Source organism: Schistocerca gregaria, chromosome X, assembly GCF_023897955.1.
Source record: "Schistocerca gregaria isolate iqSchGreg1 chromosome X, iqSchGreg1.2, whole genome shotgun sequence".
NCBI lineage: Eukaryota > Metazoa > Arthropoda > Insecta > Orthoptera > Acrididae > Schistocerca > Schistocerca gregaria.
Window position 1 is genome coordinate 288,523,279 of NC_064931.1, and position 22,510 is coordinate 288,545,788.

At 41.4% G+C, this 22,510-nt stretch overlaps 1 protein-coding gene across 1 annotated transcript in view; it reads right to left on the bottom strand.

The window, feature by feature from the left end:
* Positions 1-22,510, bottom strand: part of LOC126298734 (protein kinase C and casein kinase substrate in neurons protein 2-like) — a 41,702-nt gene that overhangs the window by 18,046 nt on the left and 1,146 nt on the right. The window lies entirely within an intron of this gene.

Here is a 22,510-nt window from a genome sequence, read left to right on the forward strand (position 1 = left end):
GGTTGGGAAGGGAGTGAGACAGGGTGGATGCTCTCCCCGATGTTATTGAATGTGTATAGTGAGCAAGCAGTGAAGGAAACAAAAGAAAAATTCGGAGTAGGTATTAAAATCCATGGAGGAGAAATAAAAACTTTGAGGTTTGCCGATGACATTGTAATTCTGTCAGAGACAACAATGGACTTGGAAGAGCAGTTGAACGGAATGGATAGTGTCTTGAAAGGAGGATATAAGATGAACATCAACAAAAGCAAAACGAGGATAATGGAATGTAGTCGAATTAAGTCGTGTGATGCTGAGGGAATTAGATTAGGAAATGAGACACTTAAAGTAGTAAAGGAGTTTTGCTATTTGGGGAGCAAAATAACTGATGATGGTCGAAGTAGAGAGGATATAAAATGTAGACTGGCAATCGCAAGGAAAGCGTTTCTGAAGAAGAAAAATTTTTTAACATCGAGTATAGATTTAAATGTCAGGAAATCATTTCTGAAAGTATTTGTATGGAGTGTAGCCATGTATGGAAGTTAAACATGGACAATAAATAGTTTGGACAAGAAGAGAATAGAAGCTTTCGAAATGTGGTGCTACAGAAGATTGCTGAAGATTAGATGGGTAGATCACATAACTAATGAGGAAGTATTGAATAGGATTGGGGAGAAGAGAAGTTTGTGGCACAAATTGACAAGAAGAAGGGATCTGTTGGTAGGACATGTTCTGAGGCATCAAGGGATCACCAATTTAGCATTGGAGGGCAGCGTGGAGGGTAAAAATCGTAGAGGGAGACCAAGAGATGAATACACTAAGCAGATTCAGAAGGATGTAGGTTGCAGTAGGTACTGGGAGATGAAGAAGCTTGCACAGGATAGAGTAGCATGGAGAGCTGCATCAAACCAATCTCAGGACTGAAGACCACAACAACAACAACATCACAAATATTCCATGATGTTACGGGATTGCAGCCGGATGACGCCGGCGTCTTGCCTAAAAATCTCGTCGGACGCCCATTCTGAAGGTGGCTGAAGATTCTTCAGTGTTTGTCAGCCGAAATATCGTGACAAGAAGCCGATACCACCCGGCTCCAATCCTGAAACCTCATGGAATACTCTATCCGGTAGAAAAATTTCAAGAAGCATACTATCACAAAAGTATACTAAATGTTTCGTAGGTCACTTTTCTTCTACTCATAGTGTTTTAGGTTGTATTACAGCAGCCTTAACTTCATATTCCTTGAGTCAACTACGTACCTCAATTTAAGAGGATCGTTTCTATAATGCGTATGCACAAATCCACGTTGGTAAGTGACAAAATTTGTACCGTAGCTGCTGATCGGTACAAGTCGCTCACGCCCCCGTACTGGAATGCAAACAGTAAAACTTTCCCCCTCTCACATCCTTTAACATTCAGTGGCCGTGCTATTAACCCCTCTTGCCCTTGTGGTAAGCGAACAACTTCACTTGGCTCACAGCCGACTTTACCAAAGTCAATTAAAATCAAAATTTTAAAATATTACCATCTCTGTACTTTCGTTTGTTACTTAGCAGAAAAACTATGCCCTTAAGAATCTCTTAACGTTAGGTGACGTTTTTTAATTAGGCTGTTAGTTGCTAATTGATTCGGGCCCCATTTACCACTGCTCGAGAGTACCAGAAACTTCGTATGAGAATTACCATAGCGTAATAGTTAAAACAGAGTACTACGTTGAATAGATCCCTACTTGCGGCTGAATTTGACTCAGTCAGTGACCCTAATTTCAGTTTCATCTTCTGATGACATGCAGAATGAGTCGCAACTGCCCTGAAAGTAGTGTAGCCTGCCTTGTGAAAGTTCAAAGACAATGTTGTACGCGCTGACAGTCAGAACTGGTTGCTGACATGCGCCAGACTCTTCATTGTTGTACAGGATTATCTCTCGGCAACTTGTCACCACCGTTGCTACAGTTATTGTGTTAATTCCCATGACCTCTTCGAGAAAAATTTCCCACACAAGCGACTTATCATATGGCACTCCCTCTCTCCCTCCCCTCCTCCCCCTTGTCACTCGTATATTCTCATCCCTGTCAATTTTCGCTACTATGTTGTGACATAGAATGTGGGAAAACCGGAACAGAGGAGAACAGAAGTGTTTGAGAAGTGGTGCTACAAAAGAATGTTGAAAAATAGGTGCCGACCGAAGTGGCCGAGCGGTTCGAGGCGCTACAGTCTGGAGACGCGCGACCGCTACGGTTGCAGGTTCGAATCCTGCCTCGGGAATGGATGTGTGTGATGTCCTTAGGTTAGTTAGGTTTAAGTAGTTCTAAGTTCTAGGGGACTGATGACCTCAGCAGTTAAGTCCAATAGTGCTCAGAGCCATTTGAACCATTTTTGAAAATGAGGTTGACTGATGAGATGACGAAAGAGGAGGTTCTCAGCTGAATCGACGATAGAAGGAACATATGGAAGACACTGAAAAGCAGATGGGACAGGATGATAGGAATAGGACATGTGTTAAAGCGTCATGAAATAACCTCTATGGTACTAGAAGGAGCTGTCATGGGTAAAAAGTTTACGGGAAGACAGAGACTGAAACACATCCAACAGATAACTGAGGATGTAGGGTGCAAATGCTATTCTGAGATGAAGAGATATCGCAGGAGAGGAATTCGCAGCGGACCGCATCAAATCAGCTGGAAGGCCAAAAAATGTGTTATGCACAGCATATTTTGCATCTGGGCGCCAGCGGCTGCTACTGTTGTGAAACGTGCCGTAGAGGAAGATATCGAACAGTTGTGGCCGCTCTGGGAACCCTCTCACAGTGACCCCCCAAGCGGCTTGTGTCGCTTGGGCCAAATACCGATGCTGTTCATTCGACAGGTAATTTGCGTAACAAATCTTATCTAGTCCACAAGCGAAATGGTCACTGTACCTGTTCTACGTGCTACAACTTAATAAATAATCAGTTCCCTGCCACCTGTCTTTCAATGTTCAGAATTGTAATGAAAGTTAGCATATCCTGCATGAAAGTTTACAATAGTATAACATTTTTGTAGTCTCGTTCCGGTCTACGCCTTACATCCAATACACTACCTCCACTTCACAAGTTAGTGCCTCTTTACAAAAGCTCAAAACAACAGCCGAAAGTTGAGATACTGGTTGCTCTTCAAGGTTTCGTCATACTAGACAAATGTCTAATGTACTCTATCTATTTGACTGGTTCATTCTAAAACTTTTGCAGAGGAATCTACATCTTTGAAAATTTTTGTGTTGCAATTATATTTTCATTTCAGAACCAGAAAAGAGGAGAATTGATTCGTTTGTGGTGTGGTTTTATAGAAAAACCATGAAAATTAAGTGTGTGATAAGATAAGAAATGAGGAGCTTCAGTGCAGAAACGACGACGAAAAGAATATGTAGAATTTATTAATTAAAGCATGGTGGCAGGACATATGTTAAGGCAGTACGTGAAAACATCCATGTTACTACAGAGTGCTGTAGAAGGAGCACGCTGTAGGAAAAGGAATATATATATATATATATATATATATATATATATATATATATATATATAATAGAACAATATATATTCGGCATATAACTGAAAAATTTTAGTACGAGTGGAAAGACTGGCACAAGAGAAGAAGTCGTGACGATTTGCATCATATCATTTAGAAGACCGGAGGACAAAGCAACTTGTTTGAGAAATATGTATATGTTGTTCCTGTCGTTGCAGTTGTGGCCTTCAGTCCGAAGATTGGTTTGATGCATTTCTCTACGCTAATCCAACAAGTGCATTATCTTTAGATGACTAATGCAATCTGGTACCACTTGGACCTTATGGTATATTCGAGTCTCGGTCTTTCTCAACTGTTCTTACTCCCCTTCCCTCCCCCCCCCCTTACACCTCACACACGTCTCCATACATTGTCACATCACAATTTTGTTGATGCCTTAGGACGCGTCGTATCGAACGAGCCTCTTAGTCAAGTTGTAAACTAAAAAATAAATATCTTTCCTTCCAAAACTGATTCAGTACCTCCTCACTATCCGATCTATATTTTTAATCTTCAGCATCATCTGAAGCATCAAATTTCAGGAGCTTCTATTTTCTTCCTGTATTATATGTTTGCAGCCTACGCTTCAGTACCATTCAAAGTTACACTCCAGACAAATACCTTCCGAAAAGACTTACCAACAGTTAAATTTATTTTAGATGTAAATTAGTTTCTCATTTTCAGAAATAAGTTTTCTGCTATTGCGCCTCTCTTTTTCTGTTATCTCTACATTGGCCATGTTCACTTACTTTGCTGACTAAATAACAAAACTCATCTACTACTTTCAGTGTCCATTTTCCTAATCTAGTTCTTTCAGCACCAGCTGGTTTAATTCGAGTACATTTCATTATACTTGTTCTACTTTGGTTGATATTTCTCGTATCACCCCTTTTCACGACACTATTCATTTCGTTCAACTGTCCCTCTAAGTCTTTTGCCGTTACTGACAGAATTGCAACGCTGGTTGTTCAGTGTACAAATTGATTAACATCGGGGATAGACTACAAGGCTCTCTCACTGTCTTCTCAACAAGGGCTACCCTTCATCTCCTTCAACCAGTCTGGTTTCCACACTGGGTGGTTATAGTGCAGCTACTCACAGAGGTCCAGTACGGTTGTAGTTATTGTTTGGCAGAAAAACTTAACAGATATTCTGATGCGTTAATGCGGAACCGCTTTGCGCTAGAAAAGACTAAGTTCTTATTGTGACCACCAGGTTTAGATCTGGCGCTGTGATTATAGGAAAGATGTATAGAAATGTTTCTATACATAATGAACTAGGAACGGTATGAGGGCAGGAAAGGTCAGGCGAGTGAGAAGGGCATAACGTTGATTTTATTATTAACAGCTGCTTACACCATTTGTTCAGTATGAGCACTAGAGACGTTGACGAGGAAAAACGTTATCAGCAGTTGTTGACATCAGTTCTGGTGGAATCTGAGCAAAGTGTTTCTGTATACTAGCTTTCAGATATGTTAGAGATCGAATGAGCCAAAAGCCACATCGATTCAGATCAGAGGATCTTGCAAACCATATATCTTTGAAACCTCTGGAGGTAACAAGTTCGTGGAAGATTGCATTAAGCATTTCAGTGGTCAAGCAGCATGAGCTATTGCCTCTTGTTACATGAAAACAGTGGTTTCCACACAGTTCGAAAGCAGGCATCAGATGCTGCACAACGAGGAGGACACAGTACACTCGACAGGTCCTTCTCTTCAAGGAAGGGTAGTAGCGATTCCACACTACGCAGTCAAATACGGTGACTGCAGAGGCTCTTCGTGAAAAACACGCGGTTTAACAATACCCAAAGTTGGGCAGGTCTATGTATTCACTGCACCCTGTAGTGTAAGACGTGCCTCGTCTTTGCTGCATGGAATATTGTTGGCCACATGTTATCAACTTCGATCCGTGCCCGAAAACAACGAGCAAATTCAGAAGGCAACTGCGCATTATGAGGTTTCAGTTACCGTACTTTCCCTATCTTTCACGGCTATCAATGTACAACAGACATCAAAACTTTCCATACTAATGACGATGTGATGGACAATTCTCGTAAAACTGCACGAGCAGTAACACTACCTGGAGCACGTGCTGCATAACCAGTTGCAGCAAGAGCAACCCCGTCAAGAACTTCAACCGAGAGAGAAAGCCGTCCTCTCCTAGGAGCCACACAAAGCTCCTCCGTGTCTCAGGACTTCATTGCGATCTTCTTTAGACAATTTAATAACATCGAACCTCTCATCAGAAATTTCAGTCGGGAATATTTTCTCAGTGCAGCTCTGTAATTGCTGCCATCCAAATAAAACCGTTTCACGAACAACGCACGGTCTCTGTTCTCGACATCCATACGTTTCTCTCACGTTACGGCTTGTCAAAGGATGTAAAAATAGTGCACGGTGCCAGATTTACACCTCGTGGCCAAAATTGGAACTAATTTTTTCCGATCGTAAATAGGTTCCGCATTAATTCATTACCATATTTACGACGTTTCGCTGCCATACGATAATTACAGCCCACACTGAACCTCTATGAAAGGCTGCACGTTATTTATAATCAACTGGTACAAGTTGTAAATAAACTTTCGCTCTCTGTATTTTATCCCTGCTACCTTCAGTATTTGTTTCTACCAGTGCACATTTTCTTTTTTCTTTTTCTTTCAAAATCAGTAAATGCTCTAAACGTAGGTTTGCCGTTCTTCAAGCTAATTTCTAAGATAGGATCAGTATTCCCGCAAGTGGTCCTACGTTTCTCCAGAGTCCAAATTGATCTTCCTAGCTTTTTTCTTTGGTACTTCCACAAATAATTTGAGTCAGTATTTTGCAGCCATGACTTATTAGATCGATAGTTCGGCAATAGTCTCATCTGTCAGCAACTGCCAGCCTTAGCATTGGAATTATTACGTTCTTCTTGATGTCAGAGAGTATTTTTCATATATCACAATTCTTGCCTAACTGTTGAAATGGTTTTGTCATGGTATTTTCTCCAGAGGTTCTCAACTTTCAAAGAATATCGTCTACTCCAAATTCCTTGTTTCAGTTGGTGTAATTCAGTCCTCTGTTAATTCAATTCAGTATCTCATGTGTTACCCAAGAAATCTGTTTATCTGTCTGTACCACTGCTGTCAATATTAAACCATGCAGCAGTAATTCTTAACCGAATGGATTTTAATTTCAATAGGCATTTACATTCAGAGAAATGAACAATAGGCAGTGTAAATAGTGTATTTACCAACCATGATGGGTTGCCTGTGTAGTTCATGTGGTTATGGGGTGTCAATGCAATTACCATACAGTTTAGAAACATTTTTCCTGTCAAAGATTACGTATGAGCTATAATGACATAACAAACAGCTGCTGTTGAAATGTATCCAGCAAATGAGATATTTAGTTTGCAGCAGACATTAGCCACAAAAAAAAAAAAATTACAGTAGCTAATGTTAAGTTGGCCACCCAAATTATTCCCCCTTTTCTTAATTTATCGTATTTAGGCTGCAGTCAGTGAATCTGAAAACTATTCGTAACTGCGATTTAGCTTTGAGCGTTTGTGACAGAAATACAAATAAAATTCATTGGCCTCTTCATTTGGTTAACTAGGCAAGTGCCTACTCCATGTCTTTCAAAAGCAAGTGTGGGACGCACAAGATGCAGCTTAGCTGTAGGAACATTTTTCGTGCCACTAGCTAGACACATGACTGAATCCAAAAATATATTTGGCAACACTGTGACCTTCGACTTACTTCCTTGAGTGACAGAGAATTATCCTCCAGTATTTACCAGAGATATACAAATTATCTTTCCAACCTGCCTGCGCCTGTCTCCGCCGCAACCACTAAAGCAGCTCAACTTGCCGCTACGGAGACACAAAGAGTGCGTACGTACTGAAGCACAGTGCTTGCAGCAGGCCAGCTTGAGTTTCCGCAAGCCTGACAAGCTTCACTGGACACGTTCAACCTGCTGAACCTGACAACAGGTTGCACTGTCAATCCAATGTGACAACAGAACAGCCACATAAATCTCTAACTAGGCAGTTTCACTACGGTGGGAGCACAAAAACGAACATACCAAACTTAAACGAGGTTGAGGAAAAATTAAAGATTGGGGAATATATACCAGTCACAAAACAGAGCCCAAATCTAGCACGGGAAAAGATTTCGTGTGTTTATGAGGCAGCTTCAATTACATCGGTACGTGTCTCGCCAGCAAATTTTATAAAACGCTACGAAACATTCATTCGAGATCTCCAAATAGGTAAAATGTTTATATACTTAATCAGCAGTTTCCTCATTCTATAAATGTTTCGAAAAGGACATGGACTTAATGACTGAGTAGTGTGTGGAAATGTGTGCGAGGGACTTGAGGCCATTTATAAGTATACACGGTTTCTAAATATAGGGCACTCATTGACTGAAATAGGATAATCATCTCCCTCATTAACCATGGACCTTGTAGTTGGTGAGGAGGCTTGCGTGCCTCAACGATGCAGATAGCTGTACCGTAGGTGCAACCACAAGAGGGGTATTTGTTGAGAGGCCAGACAAACGTGTGATTCCTGAAGAGGAGCAGAAGCCTTTTCAGTAGTTGCAGGGGCAACAGTATCCATGATTCACTCAACCGGCCTCGTAACATCAACCAAGACAGCATTGCTGTGCTGGTCCTGCGATCGGCTGAAAACAAGGGGAAACTACAGTCGTAATTTTTTTCAAGGGCATGAAGCTTTACTATATGATTAAATGATGATGACGCCCTCTGGGTAAAATATAAATACGATAAGAAGATTCAGAAGGGTGTAGGTTGCAGTAGTTACTCGCAAATGAAGAGCATGGCCGCCCACTGTGGCCGAGAGGTTCTAGGCGCTTGAGTCCGGAACCGCGCGACTGCTACGGTCGCAGGTTCGAATCCTGCCTCGGGCATGGATGTGTATGATGTCCTTGGTTAGTTAGGTTTAAGTAGTTCTACGGGCTAGGGGACTGCTGATCTCAGATGTTAAGTCCCATTGTGCTCAAAGCCATTTGAACCATTTGAAGAGCTTGCACAGGATAGAGTGGCATGGCGAGCTGCATCAAACCAATCTTTGGACTGAAGACCACAACAACAACAGAATAAACGTATGGCATAGTGGATACTAAAAGTGACATTCTGGTGGTTCACAACGTAGTGTGATGAAAGTTAAATTTGAAAGAAAAAATTATTCTTTCAGAAATGCATTTTTCTACATTAACGTAATATGAAAAACGAACTTCGTGTTTGCTACAATACATCTGTGGCATTTAGAATGAACTATTTTGGCCACTTAGAACGAATACAGTGAACCTGCAATACACATCCTGTAAAAAGTAATTAAAGTCGTTATAACTGGTATCATATTTGGTTGGAGCACACTAATATTACAGAAACTAGACTTCCAAAATCTTAATTTAGTCGGCGTTGCAGTAAACCAGACATCTTCAGGTTCTTAGGAGCAAGAGATCTCGACTTTCAGAGATGGTTCTGGCTTACTGCAAGAACAATGTGACGTGATGATGGTTTGAATCCTGAACACCAAGTACTAGTTGAAAGTGGGTGAAGTATCAGAGAAAACCGTAAATATAGAAATAAATTAATAAGTCCGAAATACGGCGAAAATGAAAAAAGGACAAATAAAATGCTCAATTTTCTGGCCTACAATGGCCCAAAATGAATATATATTTCATTGAGCCTCGTCTTGTGATAGCCGAGTAAAAAAAAGACTTTTTATCAAATCCTGGACCCTGCTCATAACACTACAATGAAAGCGTACGGAATAAAGTGCCACATAGCGTAGCACAGTGGGAAGACGGGCAGGCAAACAAGATTCCTTTAGCCGGCTTGGGTTGGCAGTAGCTTGGCTTGGAAGGGAGTAGAGCAGCCTGCCCGTTCAGCTGATAACGTAATGCAGCATGCCTACCTGACTAACAGACAAACATGAGCAAGTTAAAAGCGGAATGTATACACCTCTGATATTTACTTGATAATTTCGTGTCATTTTGATTGAATAGTCGCAATGGTTCTCACGTAAGGAATGATGTAGAGTTAGAAAGTTTATGTTTTTGTGACAGCCAATAATAATAATAATAATGTAATTACTGCTGTGTCGTGCTGTCAATTAATTCATTTACCTTTTTCTGTGCGAGTAATTAAGAAATTTCTGGACTGCTGCAGGTACTCTCAACAGCTTGGAGAAGATATTTTCCTGAGATATTCAGCATTTGTTACGTATTGTCTCACTTTTAACATCAGCAATGTACGGGACAGAGCACATCGTGTGTGTGTAGTGGGTGGACTATGTAAGGAACCTGTAACCTCCTGCGCACTAATGCCACTGATTGAGAAAAAGCAATTGTTGATAACTTATGTAATCAGTATTAGTGTCTTACAAAACTGTGATAATAGTAATGATCTTCTGAAAACAATTTAGTTTCGTGACTGAAACAGTATTACCCCTCGGAAAATTTCATTTTACCGCTCAGGGGGCTAATTACCCCCAGGTTGAGAACTACTGGTCTATACCCTTACAAGGGAAGACGGTGGTAACTGTTGGCTGAAATCTCGCTGAGACAAGATTTTTATTCTTTTGTGACAAAGTTGCACTCAGACAGATCGACAATACATAAAGTAATCTTTAAAAAATTTCTCCTTCATAAGTTGTTTGCTACCTTGATCCAATACCTTCTAGATCTAAAAAGTTAATAACTTACCGACTTGCACACTTTTTATTGCTGCATTTTCTGTTTCCGTAGAGATAATTTTTAATTATGAAGATACAGTTGTAGTGACTGAATTGGGATAGTGAATAATTTGTTAATTGGATTTCGTTATGTGTCGTTCCACACTGAAACATTTCCATACTTTCGCGGTCACTCTGCAACGCTACTTCAGTGCACAAAGGAGTGCACAGTGGAGTGCACTGAGATGATTTTTATACCTAAAGTAAGTTATATCTTTCTAAATCATAGCGATTTGGTGGCGTTCATTTAATGGGTCCTTTGTTTTATTATGGACAACATTTGTTGTAGAATTACAATAGTAAGTTCCAATTCATTTGTATTAGTAAAATGGACACTTTATAGCGTTTATTAGTGAGTTTATTGAACACAGCAGATAAGAATATGAAATAAGTTGACCATCAGCAATACAGTCCCACACACCATCTGACAATATCGAACTTGCACTCTGTTCATTCAACTGACTCATTTTCTTCGCTGCTTTTTAGCCCTATTATGCGGTCACTGCCAAAGATTTCTTTACAGCGTTTGCTTTTCTGATTTTAAACTGTGTGCTATCCACAGCGTATGGAATACCTTCGTGAATGTTAGTGTTTTGAAACCAGTATTATGTTGTCTTTTCATTTGTGGTGTTATGTGTTAGAGGTGATGCCAATTAAAGCATTCTTAAGTAAAACTGCTTTAAGTGAACAATAATGAAAACAATGTTATTTACTCATAATGTTAATACTATCAGGTGATGCTACAAAAGCGAACTAATTCCGGTGAATGGGTTTTATGTTTGCGGAACACGTAAGACATAAAAAAGAAAAATAGCTACGACTGCTCACCCGACAGAGGAGACATCACTCATTCATATATTGAGTCGCCTCGGTGGACTATGAATCCACCACCTCCAGTGCGAATGCACCATCACGTTCGACCTCCTGTGGGAATCGCAAAGTAGCGAGCATAGACACGCACGGGACTGCAGAAAGGTGATGCAAGGTGGGAGTGTGGGTCGGACGAAGTGCGTGCCTAGACATTCCACGCAAGTGCGATAAATCCTGTGTCCGGATAGCGCAGTGGTTAACGCAACTGCCTCACAAGCAGCAGACATAGGGTTTGAATCTCAGTCCAGCACACATTTTCATTCTGCGCCGCTGACTCCGCATAAAGTCCCGATGTAACTGACATCATGACTTCCTTCCTCTTACTTTCCCTTCTCTCCCCTTCACCTTATATAAAATTGTAGTGTACGTTTGGCAACTAAGTGACCGTCAATTTACTTTCTGGTGTGGTTCAGAACTGTGCTACTAAATTCACTGGATTTTTCGTTGTGATTCCCAATAAATAATCTGAATGATACTAACTTAACATGTAACACTGCAGTGGGTGTCAAATTTATTATTTGATTCCAGGAAGGTCATGCCACACAGAATCTAAAGCTAATCTCATATTTAGCGCTACTAATTACCTCTGTTAATCAACAACTCCGCAGTGACAGCATTCTCATACGAGTAGCGGCTCGCTAGCTAAGCGGAAGCATGGCTACTTCGTTAACCTTGTTAAATGCCTAAACATGTTGTCTGCGTTTTATCTCTTCTCTTATCGAGCAATAAAGTTCCAGATCGAAAACCATTAAGGAAAACTTAACTTCACAATCTTAAATCTCATCGCAATTGCGATGTAGTACCGCCTAGAACTAAAGGTCAAAAATTTAAGAAACTGTGACCTTGCATCCCTGTTAAAAGTTACATTTTTTGTTTATACCGACACACATATCAGTCTTTTGTGAGTACACAATTCAATTAATTATGTGTGATATTGAAAAATTTATTAACTGGATTTCTTTTTGCACCTACTTTCATTGTAAGATTTATATATTTTCGTAGTAATCCCGAAAGGCTTCGTCATTAGGAAACGGGACTTCATTTGTCGCAAACCACATCAGGTTCAAAAGTACGTAATATCTTGCTAATGCATGATGTTTGTCGCAAAATCGTCTTACAGGTAGTATTTGTTTTACTACATTATACCTCCGTCGTAAGCATATTCTGGCAAATCGTAATTCATTTGTCTTACAACAGAGCATATTTTTATACCGTTTTTCGTTGGTTTATTAAATACAACTGGAAAACGTAAGAGAGAAATTAATCATTAACAGTATCCCCTCCATTAACTAAAAGAGTCTGACGATGGACAGGAAGTTCCTGAATTCCAGCCTGTAGAAAGCTACTGATCTATAGGTAAAGATGACGTCAATCCCAAGTTTAATGATCATTTTCGTCCTCAAACAAATTTTCTTAATGATTGTTCGATAAGGAGCGAGAAAGATAATTGTCTGATGGCGCTAGATCACAAGAAGAAGTGCGATATGAACTGTTTACTAGTCAAGCTCCTCGACAGGTTCTTTTGTGAAATCGGCAGAGTATAGACGGGCATTCTCGTAGAGCAGCAACACTAGTCGTCATTTCCTCGGTTGCTTTGCGTGTGCTGTGACTGCAAGGCGCCTCAGTTGTTAAAACGAATGCCAGTTTCCAGGGACACGTCCTTGGCATACAGTCCTCAACACAAAACATCATGTTTGTCCCGCTAGATGCAAAACGTTACATTTTGAGGACTGAAGAAAAAAGTAATGGCCGGGATATTCCCTTCGGGGTTCAGCCGCCGTTTTGCAAGTCTCTTTAGTTGACGCCATTTCGGCGGCTTGCCTGTCAGTGATGGTACCCGGGTCACCTTGCCTGGCAGTCGGTAACGCTACCGTTGCGCTACGGAGGCGGACTTTGACGACTCATACTGACCTATGCATTGGTTTCTGTTCAGGAAGTTTTAAAAAATTGTACCTACAAATGTAGTTGCATGTGTAGAACTAAAAATTTCAGTAATATTAATATTAGTACTATATATATTGCAATCTGACTTGTTCCACATCATGTCGATAAAATAATCGTGAAAATGATCTACGGAACATGACATAACTAAACTAACTAAACTCATACGCAGTGACTCAATACTTTTTATTATATCTGAATTCGAGCTGTTGCAAAAGTCAGCGCTGGACTGCGATTCGAGCTCTGGCCTCTCCTTCACTGAATCTGAGAAAATGCAGTTCCAGCATTTCATTGTTTTCCCAAGCTTCCGAACATCCCAAGGTCTCCACAAAAAGCGCGTTTTTGGGTTTGAATTCTGGTCTGGTACAACAGTTTCCTCCGTGCAGCGCACATGTGAGAAATGGCTATGATTTTTAACACCTCGCCGGGCTTTCAAAGTGTAACGACTGGTGCCGGTTTCTACTCTCATTCAAACACAGAACTTTTCGTCATATCATTTTCAGTTCAATCATGCCACTTTTAGTTACGGGTGAAAATGAATTCGATAGTCAAAGCCTCCTCGTTTTCAGTCATCAAGGATGATGTGTGCAGCGTTCGACTCCCAGCCAGCGCAGTAACTTTTCTCAGGTGATTTCCAGTTCAGACAAGTGCACATCTCGTTACTGGTGAAATAAACCGATTTTTAACGTGTCAACGAGGTAAGGTGCTGGGTTAAAATTCCGGTAAAATAAAACTTTTTCGGCTCGTCATTTAAGTTTAACTCATCTCGCTATTTGTGAAAAACTACGGTTTCTAACATTCGATTGTACTTAGTTAAGAAACGGAATAGGTGCTGGATTCGAATCCACGTCGAACACAAAACTTTCCACCATCTCATTTCAAGATTAAACCTGCACACACTATATTACTTATGATTGAAGCTACATTATGTGATCAAAAGTATCCGGACACTTAGATGAAAATGACTTACAAGTTCGTGGCACCCCCCATCGGTAATGTTGGAATTTAATATGGTGCTGGCCAACCCTGATTCTTGATGACAGCTTCCACTCTGGCAGCCATACGTTCAGTCAGGTCCTGGAAGGTTTCTTGGGGAATGAGGCCTGGTACGAAGTCGGCGTTCCAAAACATCCCATAATTGTTCTATAGGATTTAGGTCAGAACTCTGTGCAGGTCAGTCCAATACAGGGATTTTACTGTCGTGTAACCATTCCTCCACAGGCGTGCATTATGAAAAGGTGCTCGATCGTGTTGAAAGATGCATCACTGAATTGCTGTTCAACAGTGGGAAGCAAAAAGGTGCTTAAAACATCAGTGTAGGCCTGTGCTGCGATACTGCCACGCAAAACAACAAGGGGCGCAAGCCCATGCAAAACACGACCACACCATAACACCACTGCCTCCGAATTTTACAGTTGGCACTACACACGCTGGCAGATGACGTTCATCGGGCATTCGCCATACCCAAACCCTGTCATCGGATCATCACATTGTGTACCGTGATTCGTCACTCCACGCAATGTCTCGCCACTGTTCAATCGTCCAAAATTTACGCTCCTTTCACCAAGCGGGGCGTCGTTTGGCATTTACCGGTGTGATGTGTGGCTTATGAGCAGCCGCTCGGCCATGAAATCCAAGTTTCCTCACCTCCCGCCAAACTGTCATAGTACTGGCAGTGGATCCTGAAGCAGTTTGGAATTCCTGGGTGATGGTCTGGATAGATGTCTGCCTATTACACATTACGACCCTCTTCGACAGTCAGCGGTCTCTGTCAGTCAACAGACGAGATCGGCCTGTACACTTTTGTGCTGTACGTGTCCCTCAACGCTTCCACTTGACTATGACATAAGAAACAGTGGTACTAGGGATATTTAGGTGTGTGACACCCAATCATCTGACCACGTTCGAAGTCCGTGAGTTCCGCGGAGCAACCCATTCTGCTCTTTCACAATGTCTAATGAATATTAAGGTCGCTCACATTGAGTGCTTGGCAGTAGGTGGCAGTACACTGCACATAAAATGAAAAACGGATGTTTTGGGGGGTGTCCGGATACTTTTGACCGCACAGTGTGTATTTAATATTTTTCGTGATTTAACTAATATGAATAATAGTTGAATTATTGGAGCCCCGCGTCCCAGTCTAGTACAAAAATGTTCGTCGTGTAATTTCAAGTTGGAACTTACTTTTTGAAACGTCATTTATTGCAATAAATTTAAGTTTAGAAGCGTAATGACTGTGTCATGCCTAATAACGTGTTTTCTGATCTCTGAGTTATCATAATATTAAGCTGTATCTGGATTGATAGCCATAGAGGGCAGATGTCTCTTGTGGCCTCTTGTAGTAACCTTTTTGTATAGTCAAACGACTACCGAAAGAATAGCAGAGGTCTAGTATGAGAGCTATGTTGTGTTGGTTGCTTGGAAATCAGCCGAAACGCAATTCAGGTCCGATACTTTTGAGCATAATAGTAAGTGGAATGCCTTACGCACTGATCTCGAACTAATCCTGGACGAATTCAATGGTAACGCCACCTAGGCAAAAGGAATTTGTGTCATTTTCCCTCCCACTGTTGCAAGGCTAGTCATACATGGTTAGTTACACTGAGGTGACAAAAGTAATAGAATATCTCCTAATATCGTGGTGGACCTCCTTTTTGCCGGAATAATGCAGCAACTCAACGTCGTATGGAGTCAACAAGTCGTTGGAAGGCCCTTACAGAAACACTGACCCATGCTGCCTCTATAGCCGTCAGTATTTGCGAAAGTGTTGCTGGTGCAGGATTTTTTGCACTATCTGACCTCTCGATTATGTCCCATAAATGTTCGATGGGATTCATGTCAGGCAATCTCGGTAGCCAAATCATTCGCTCGGAATTGTCCAGAATGTTCTTGAAACCAATCGCGAACACCTATGGCTTGGGGAAATGGCGCATTGTCATTTTAAATGTTCCCTCTTAGGTTGTTACAAAAGGTCCACAAGTAGCCGAACATAACCATTTCCAGTCAATGACCAACAGATATGGTCACGAGCCCAGGCGAGGACTAGGAGGCGATTATTGTTTAAAGTCCCATCGAGTACGAAATCACGGAGCACAATCTCGGATTAGAGAGGGATGTAGAAGGGAAGCGACCGTGTCCTTTCGAAGGAAGTGCCAAATTTCAAGTCTGCTAATTCCTGTCGTGTGGCCGTAAACACGTCGGAAACCTTTTCACTTGAATCAAATGAGTACAAATGACAGCTCCGCCAATCCACTGCCCTTTTATATCTTGTGTACGTGGTACTACCACCATCTGTATGCGTGCATAAGGCTTTCAAAAGACGTTTGTAAGCTCAGTGTAAATTCATCCATTATTTGAGAATGAAAGCACTTAATGACTTGCAACCACCTTTTAATTTATTACTTCTACGCTACTAACTGTATTTGCAACACATTTTGCAGACAGTGGCCTCGTACACTATTGGGTGTACCCGCAAAATTATATCATTGTACTACAAATAGTTCAGGAGATATGACATAAAAATTGAACTGTGTGAAAACGAAACTATAGGGCGAAAATCAATAGAGACGCAGGTGAAATTTCTGTACAAATGTGTGTGAAATTTGTTAAACATATTTGAAATATGTGTGAAATGTGCTTACACGGGCAAAGCCATGGGTAAGAAGCTCATCGTAAACTCCTCGAAAAATTTCAACCAAACTTGGTGTCCGTACGTATTAATTACTATCTGGAAAGAAGTGCTGTGGGAGTAAGAAACAACAGTCTCGTTTTGGAGTGAAGGTGATAACGTGGAGATAGAAAAGGGGAAGAGAAAATGAAGGAAGAGAGAGAGAGAGAGAGAGAGAGAGAGAGAGAGAGAGAGAGAGAGAGAAAGAGAGAGAGAGGAGGAAAGAGGAGATGGATACAGACAGGGGGTAGAGGAGAGGGACGGGGAGAAGAGGAGGGGAAATGGACAGAAAGGGAAGAGAAGGAGCTGGACAGAGAGAGGGAAAATGAGGAGATGGACAGAGAAAAGAAAGAAGAAGGAGGAGACGGATAGAGAGAGAAGGAGATGGACTTAGAGAGGACAAGGTGATAGAAGGAGGTGGACAGATGGGGAAGGAACAGACGGACTAGGGGGGGGGGGGGGGGGGAGCAGTTGGACAAAGAGGGGATGTGGAGGAAATGGGCGGACAGAGAGGAGGAAGGACGAAAAGGACTAATAGACGACTGGAATATTGTAAATACATAACCAGGCTAGCTCAGTGAAGTGAAGTGAGTAATTGGGCAAACACCATAAGATTGAGGATATGAAGTCAACACGTAGTAAAAATATTTTTTACTGGTAGTTGAGACGTATGAACAGTATTTAACAATCAGTTTATGAATACAGAAGGCGAATTAAATGAAAATTCAGTTTCTATGGGCTATCATATAACTCTCTTACAAAACTGCTTTCCAAGACTGCTATCTGAAATATACCTCTGTGATACTAAGAAGGGCGAGATTGAGCCAGTAATTAAATCATTGAAAACTAGGGGCTCTCATGGATATAGTGGGGTATCTAGCATAATGCTTAAGCACTTTGAAGTATATGTTAGGCGAGAAGTTACCCACATTTGTAATTTTTCCTTTAGAAATGGTCAGTTTCCTGAACGATTAAAATACTCAGTAGTGAAACAGCTCTATAAGAGAGGAGAAAGGGATGAGCTAAACTATTTTAGACCTATTTCTGTGTAATCGGTGTTTGCTAAAATTACTTTAAAAGATTGTATATAGAAGGGTAATTGATTATTTCAGTTTACATAATTTGCTGTCACATATACAGTTTGATTTTGGAAGTGGTTTAACAACTGAGAATGTTGTATTCTGTTTTCTCTGTGAGGCACTAGACGAAATAAACAAGTTTCGAACACTAGCCGTTTCTTTAACTAAGACGGTTGATTGTGTTATCACGAAATATTTCTGAACAAGTCAAACCATTATGGCATTTTACAGAATGGCATGTGATTAGTGAGTTGAGCAATCTAAATTCCTAAGTGTTTCGAGCACCGGTAAACTGCTATGTAAAGCCCTTGTTCAGGAACTTGTTCAATAACTCAATGCTCCTATATTTATTATGAGAAACAGTATCTGCAATAAGTGATACTCCAACACGAAAAGTAGTGTACCTTGCTTATTTTTTTATTCAGTTATGACACATGGCATCATATTCTGGGGTAGCTCTTCCCATTAAAAAAGAGTATTTTTAATTGAGAAATCGGCAGTTCGAGCAAAATATGGTATAAGTTGACCCTTGATCAGTAGTCAGGGAACTCTGTCATTGGACTCTCAATAAATACGAGGGCGTGCTGTAAAGATATGCTTCCAAAATGTTTGTGTGAAAACTCTTGAAGCTTTTTAAATATAACAAAAGGTTTTACATCGGTATCCTTCTTTCTTTCACTGGTGCCATGTCCCACGGTGACGCAGGGTCGACATTGTTAGGAACGGATTTGGCAAGGATAGTGGAAAGGGGTTGCCAGATGCCCTTCCTGCCGTCACCCTGTATCCCCTGGGACAGAATTAGTGTACCCCTGGTGTCTGCGTCAGGTGTAATTAATGGAATAGTGCGAGCATGTTCAGATGTCTGCGACGCAACGTGGGGACCAGCCCAGTATTCACCTAGCGGGATGTGGAAAACCGCCTAAAAACCACATCCAGGCTGGCCGGCACACCGACCGACGACGGTAATACGACGGGCGGATTCGATCCGAGGCCGGTGCGCCTACCCGAGTCCAGGAAGCAGCGCATTAGCGCTCTGGACTAACCTGGTGGGTTACATCGGTATCCTTGTTTATAGATTTATTTCTCGACGTATTCACCCTGGCGATGAACAAATTTGTCCGAACGAGAGATCTATTTGCTGATATCGTCACTCCAGATTGTTTGACTTTGTTGACGGAGCCACAATCGCACTTCCCCATCCACCACTTCAACACTGTCAAAGTGAAGTCTTCGAAGGTGTTCTTTAGGTTTCGGAAAAAGTTGAAGAACATATATATTCACACAGTTAACACTAGGCAGAATTCCAGTTCGCATTTGGATCGCACGTCCTTCACACTCGTTCACAAATCCGTTCAGTATTCTGCTGCATTCATTTCCAATAAGGTATCGCTACAATTAAAATATCCTGGCAGTATTCCTCGCATGTTCAGGTCTACACTGAAGTTTTTCCTAATGGCTCACGCTATTCTCTAGGAGAGTTTCTCGAAAAACCTCAAGCAAATTTATGTGTTATATTATTGATATGATAGTATATACTTAGAGTATTTTCATCTGTATAGATCATGTAAGTTTGATTCGATCTATTATTAACTATTCAGATATTAATTTCATGTACTTATTCGTTCCATGAGCATAGGGATATGCTTCTCGGTTTGTTAATATGGTACTAGAAGTGTAAAAAAATAAATAAATAAAATTGAAGCATATCTTATTAGACTCAAAGTATTTTCTTAGTTGCTCAGATATGTGTCTTTAATCAATTATAACATTATTGGTGGAATAAACCTTATATTTTCATAGAGGAATTTACTGAAACTAAGCAAGCCGATACTAGGGTGGCCAAATGGTGATTCTAAAACCAATTCTCCAGAAAATAAGCCAATCCGTTGACAAATAGTACCATTCGAGATAAAACTACCATATACAGTGGCACTCTTACTATCGTTCTACACCACCTTGCCCTACCGATCGATTGATGATTCCTATGTGGCTGTGACACCGCTGCCTTACATTAGACGACGGTGGCTTAAAGTTACCTGGGCGGGAAAGGTGGCCATTGTATATTTTGTTCCCTGAACAGTGGTGCTGACTGCCGGGAAGTGGTCAAACTGGTTGTAATGTACTGGATGGATACAATAACATTTCCGATATGACGGCCCCCATGAAAAACGAGTGCTCACAGGACAATGAAACCTTGTCGAAACATTTGTTAAGGACATTCGGAAGAGAAATACCGACTAGACCACTAAAAGAAACACATTTTAACTGCCATTTTAGAGGATAACATTTAACTGGGTACCATGTTCCCGTTCCGGTTTACAAACTCTGTTCGATGTGACGACGACTTCCATCCACGATAGCCTGGAACCGCACCAGAGAAAGGTCTACCGCTGCTCGAAACTTCGCAGGTGGGATGTTGGCTACCTCCGTAGCTGCCCTCATCTTCAACCTCCAACATGTCCAGTTGATAAACCCTGTCGTTCAGGTAACCTCATAGCAGGAAATCACACGGTTTCAAACCTAGTGACTTGGTCGTCACACAGTTGGTTTAGCAAAAACTTTTCTGATTTTGAGTTGTTTGGTTTGAGGTAAGTCATTTATATTATTCTTGTTACATCACTTATGTATGAAGTAATACTTCACTCCATGAAGCAAAGATTATGCGTGTCAATGGAAGAGTCTGATTCCATCCGTCTGCTTTGATCCGTGACGTAATGGAGTTGTGGTGAGTGACGTCACTACGGCACGTAGTTTTTGGGTTGGTTGTGTTTGTAGATGTCATATTGCCGTGTTTGATAGTGCCCTCTGGTGATGTATGTGCTCAATGTAGCGTGTTGTATTGGGTTCATTTGTGGTTTCGTTGCCACAGTTGTAACGTCGCTGTAGGTGTACGTAGTTGGTGACGTAACATGGTTCGGAAGTGTTTTCGGTGATTTATTAAGGTTTTTTTGTTGTTTGTGTGTTCGGCGTATTAGTTAGGTCTTATTGGTTGGCTGTTTGCTGTGTGGAAGGAAGTTTAATTCTTGTATGGTTTCTATTGTCAGGCATGGATATGACAGTAAAATTTACCAGTGCATCTTCACGTGCGGAGATGGGTGAAGGCATTATGTCTGTATTAAATTTCTGCAGTTGTTTAGGCTCATTGAAGAGTGAGTTAGGTGCAGCATTTGTGATATAATGTGAGGCTTACGAGAGTTTCGGCGTCATGGACCAAGGACGCGTACATGTGGCGGTGTCGGCGGGATAATATCTGGCGGTCGATTACACGCGGTACTGGTTCGAAAAACCTTGGATGCTGTTTTCCTTCTTTATTATTTTGTTATAGGTCCACTGTCAGTTTTTGTGCGCATGAAACTGGTGTGAGTGAGAGAACGGAGTTGGATTAATTTTCGTTTTATCGAGAGGTTTGTTCTGAGTATGTTAAGTGTAGGGTGAAGTTGGGTGGGCCGGGGGTTGTTGTTGAGACTGATGAATAGCAATTTTTGTTGGTGTAGCGGAATGCTCTAATTTTGTTTTCTTTCCCCTGATATTGTTTGTTTTGGCATCATGTGATATTTTTTAGGGTTGTATCTTTAGCTTGTCACCGCCTTAAACCCACATTTCCCACGGTTAACCCGTTAGTCTCATTTTATTTTTGGAGTGAGGCATTATGTCATTTATATGTGATTTCGCGTTTGTTGTGGACAACGGCCTTGCTGCAGTGGATACACCGGTTGCCGGGAGATCACCGAAGTTAAGCGCTATCGGGCGTAGTCGGCACTTCGATGGGTGACCATCCAGGCCACCAATTGAGGAGCTACTCGACCGATGAATAGCGGCTTCGGTCTAGAATACAATCATGACGACCGGGAGAGCGGCGTGCTGACCCCACGCCCCTCCTATCAGCATACTCCACTGAGGATGACACGGCGGTCGGATGGTCCCGGTAGGCCACTCGTGGCCTGAAGACGTAGGGCTTCTTTCGCGTTTGTTGTGTGTGTGTGTGTGTGTGTGTGTGAGAGAGAGAGAGAGAGAGAGAGAGACTGTATGTGTGCGTGTGTGTGTGTCTGTGTGTTTGTGTGTGTGTGTGTGTGTGTGTGTGTGTATCTAGTGATGTCATTAATTGCCATACTCGATACGCTGAACGTAGCTGTTTCCGCCATAGTGATGACATCACAAGTCAAGCAGACGGATGGGATGAGACGCTTCTGTAGTGCCAGATATGCTGCACCATCCGTCATGCGGCATCAGAAAAGACTAGCGCCATGAAACTCATTTTACACCGCAAAATGCATCTGCCAAAAGGCCTGTCTTCTGCTCTCAGTTGTTTTCCCCAGGGAAGTCGAAATATAAGTCGAGAACGCTATACGAAAGGTATTCATAAAATATTAAGAGTTTCAGAAAATTAATCAGTGTCCCTGTTTGCACGTCAGTGACGTTGTTATGCAAATATGCCAGTCACTAACTTTCAGTATAAATTATCACTCGTCAAACAAAATGGTAGTTGGATCGATAACAGAGTACAATTTTTTCGTCTATTATCCGTGTATGCAGCAAACAAAACAGGATTTGTGGGTATACATTGATGCAGATACTATTATTTATTTGTTCAAACATTGTTCGACTGAATTTTGATTCGCCGTTAGGAATATCGCACACGAAGGTCACACAGTTACTTAAGATGCACACTCACTATGCATCTTCTGCAAGA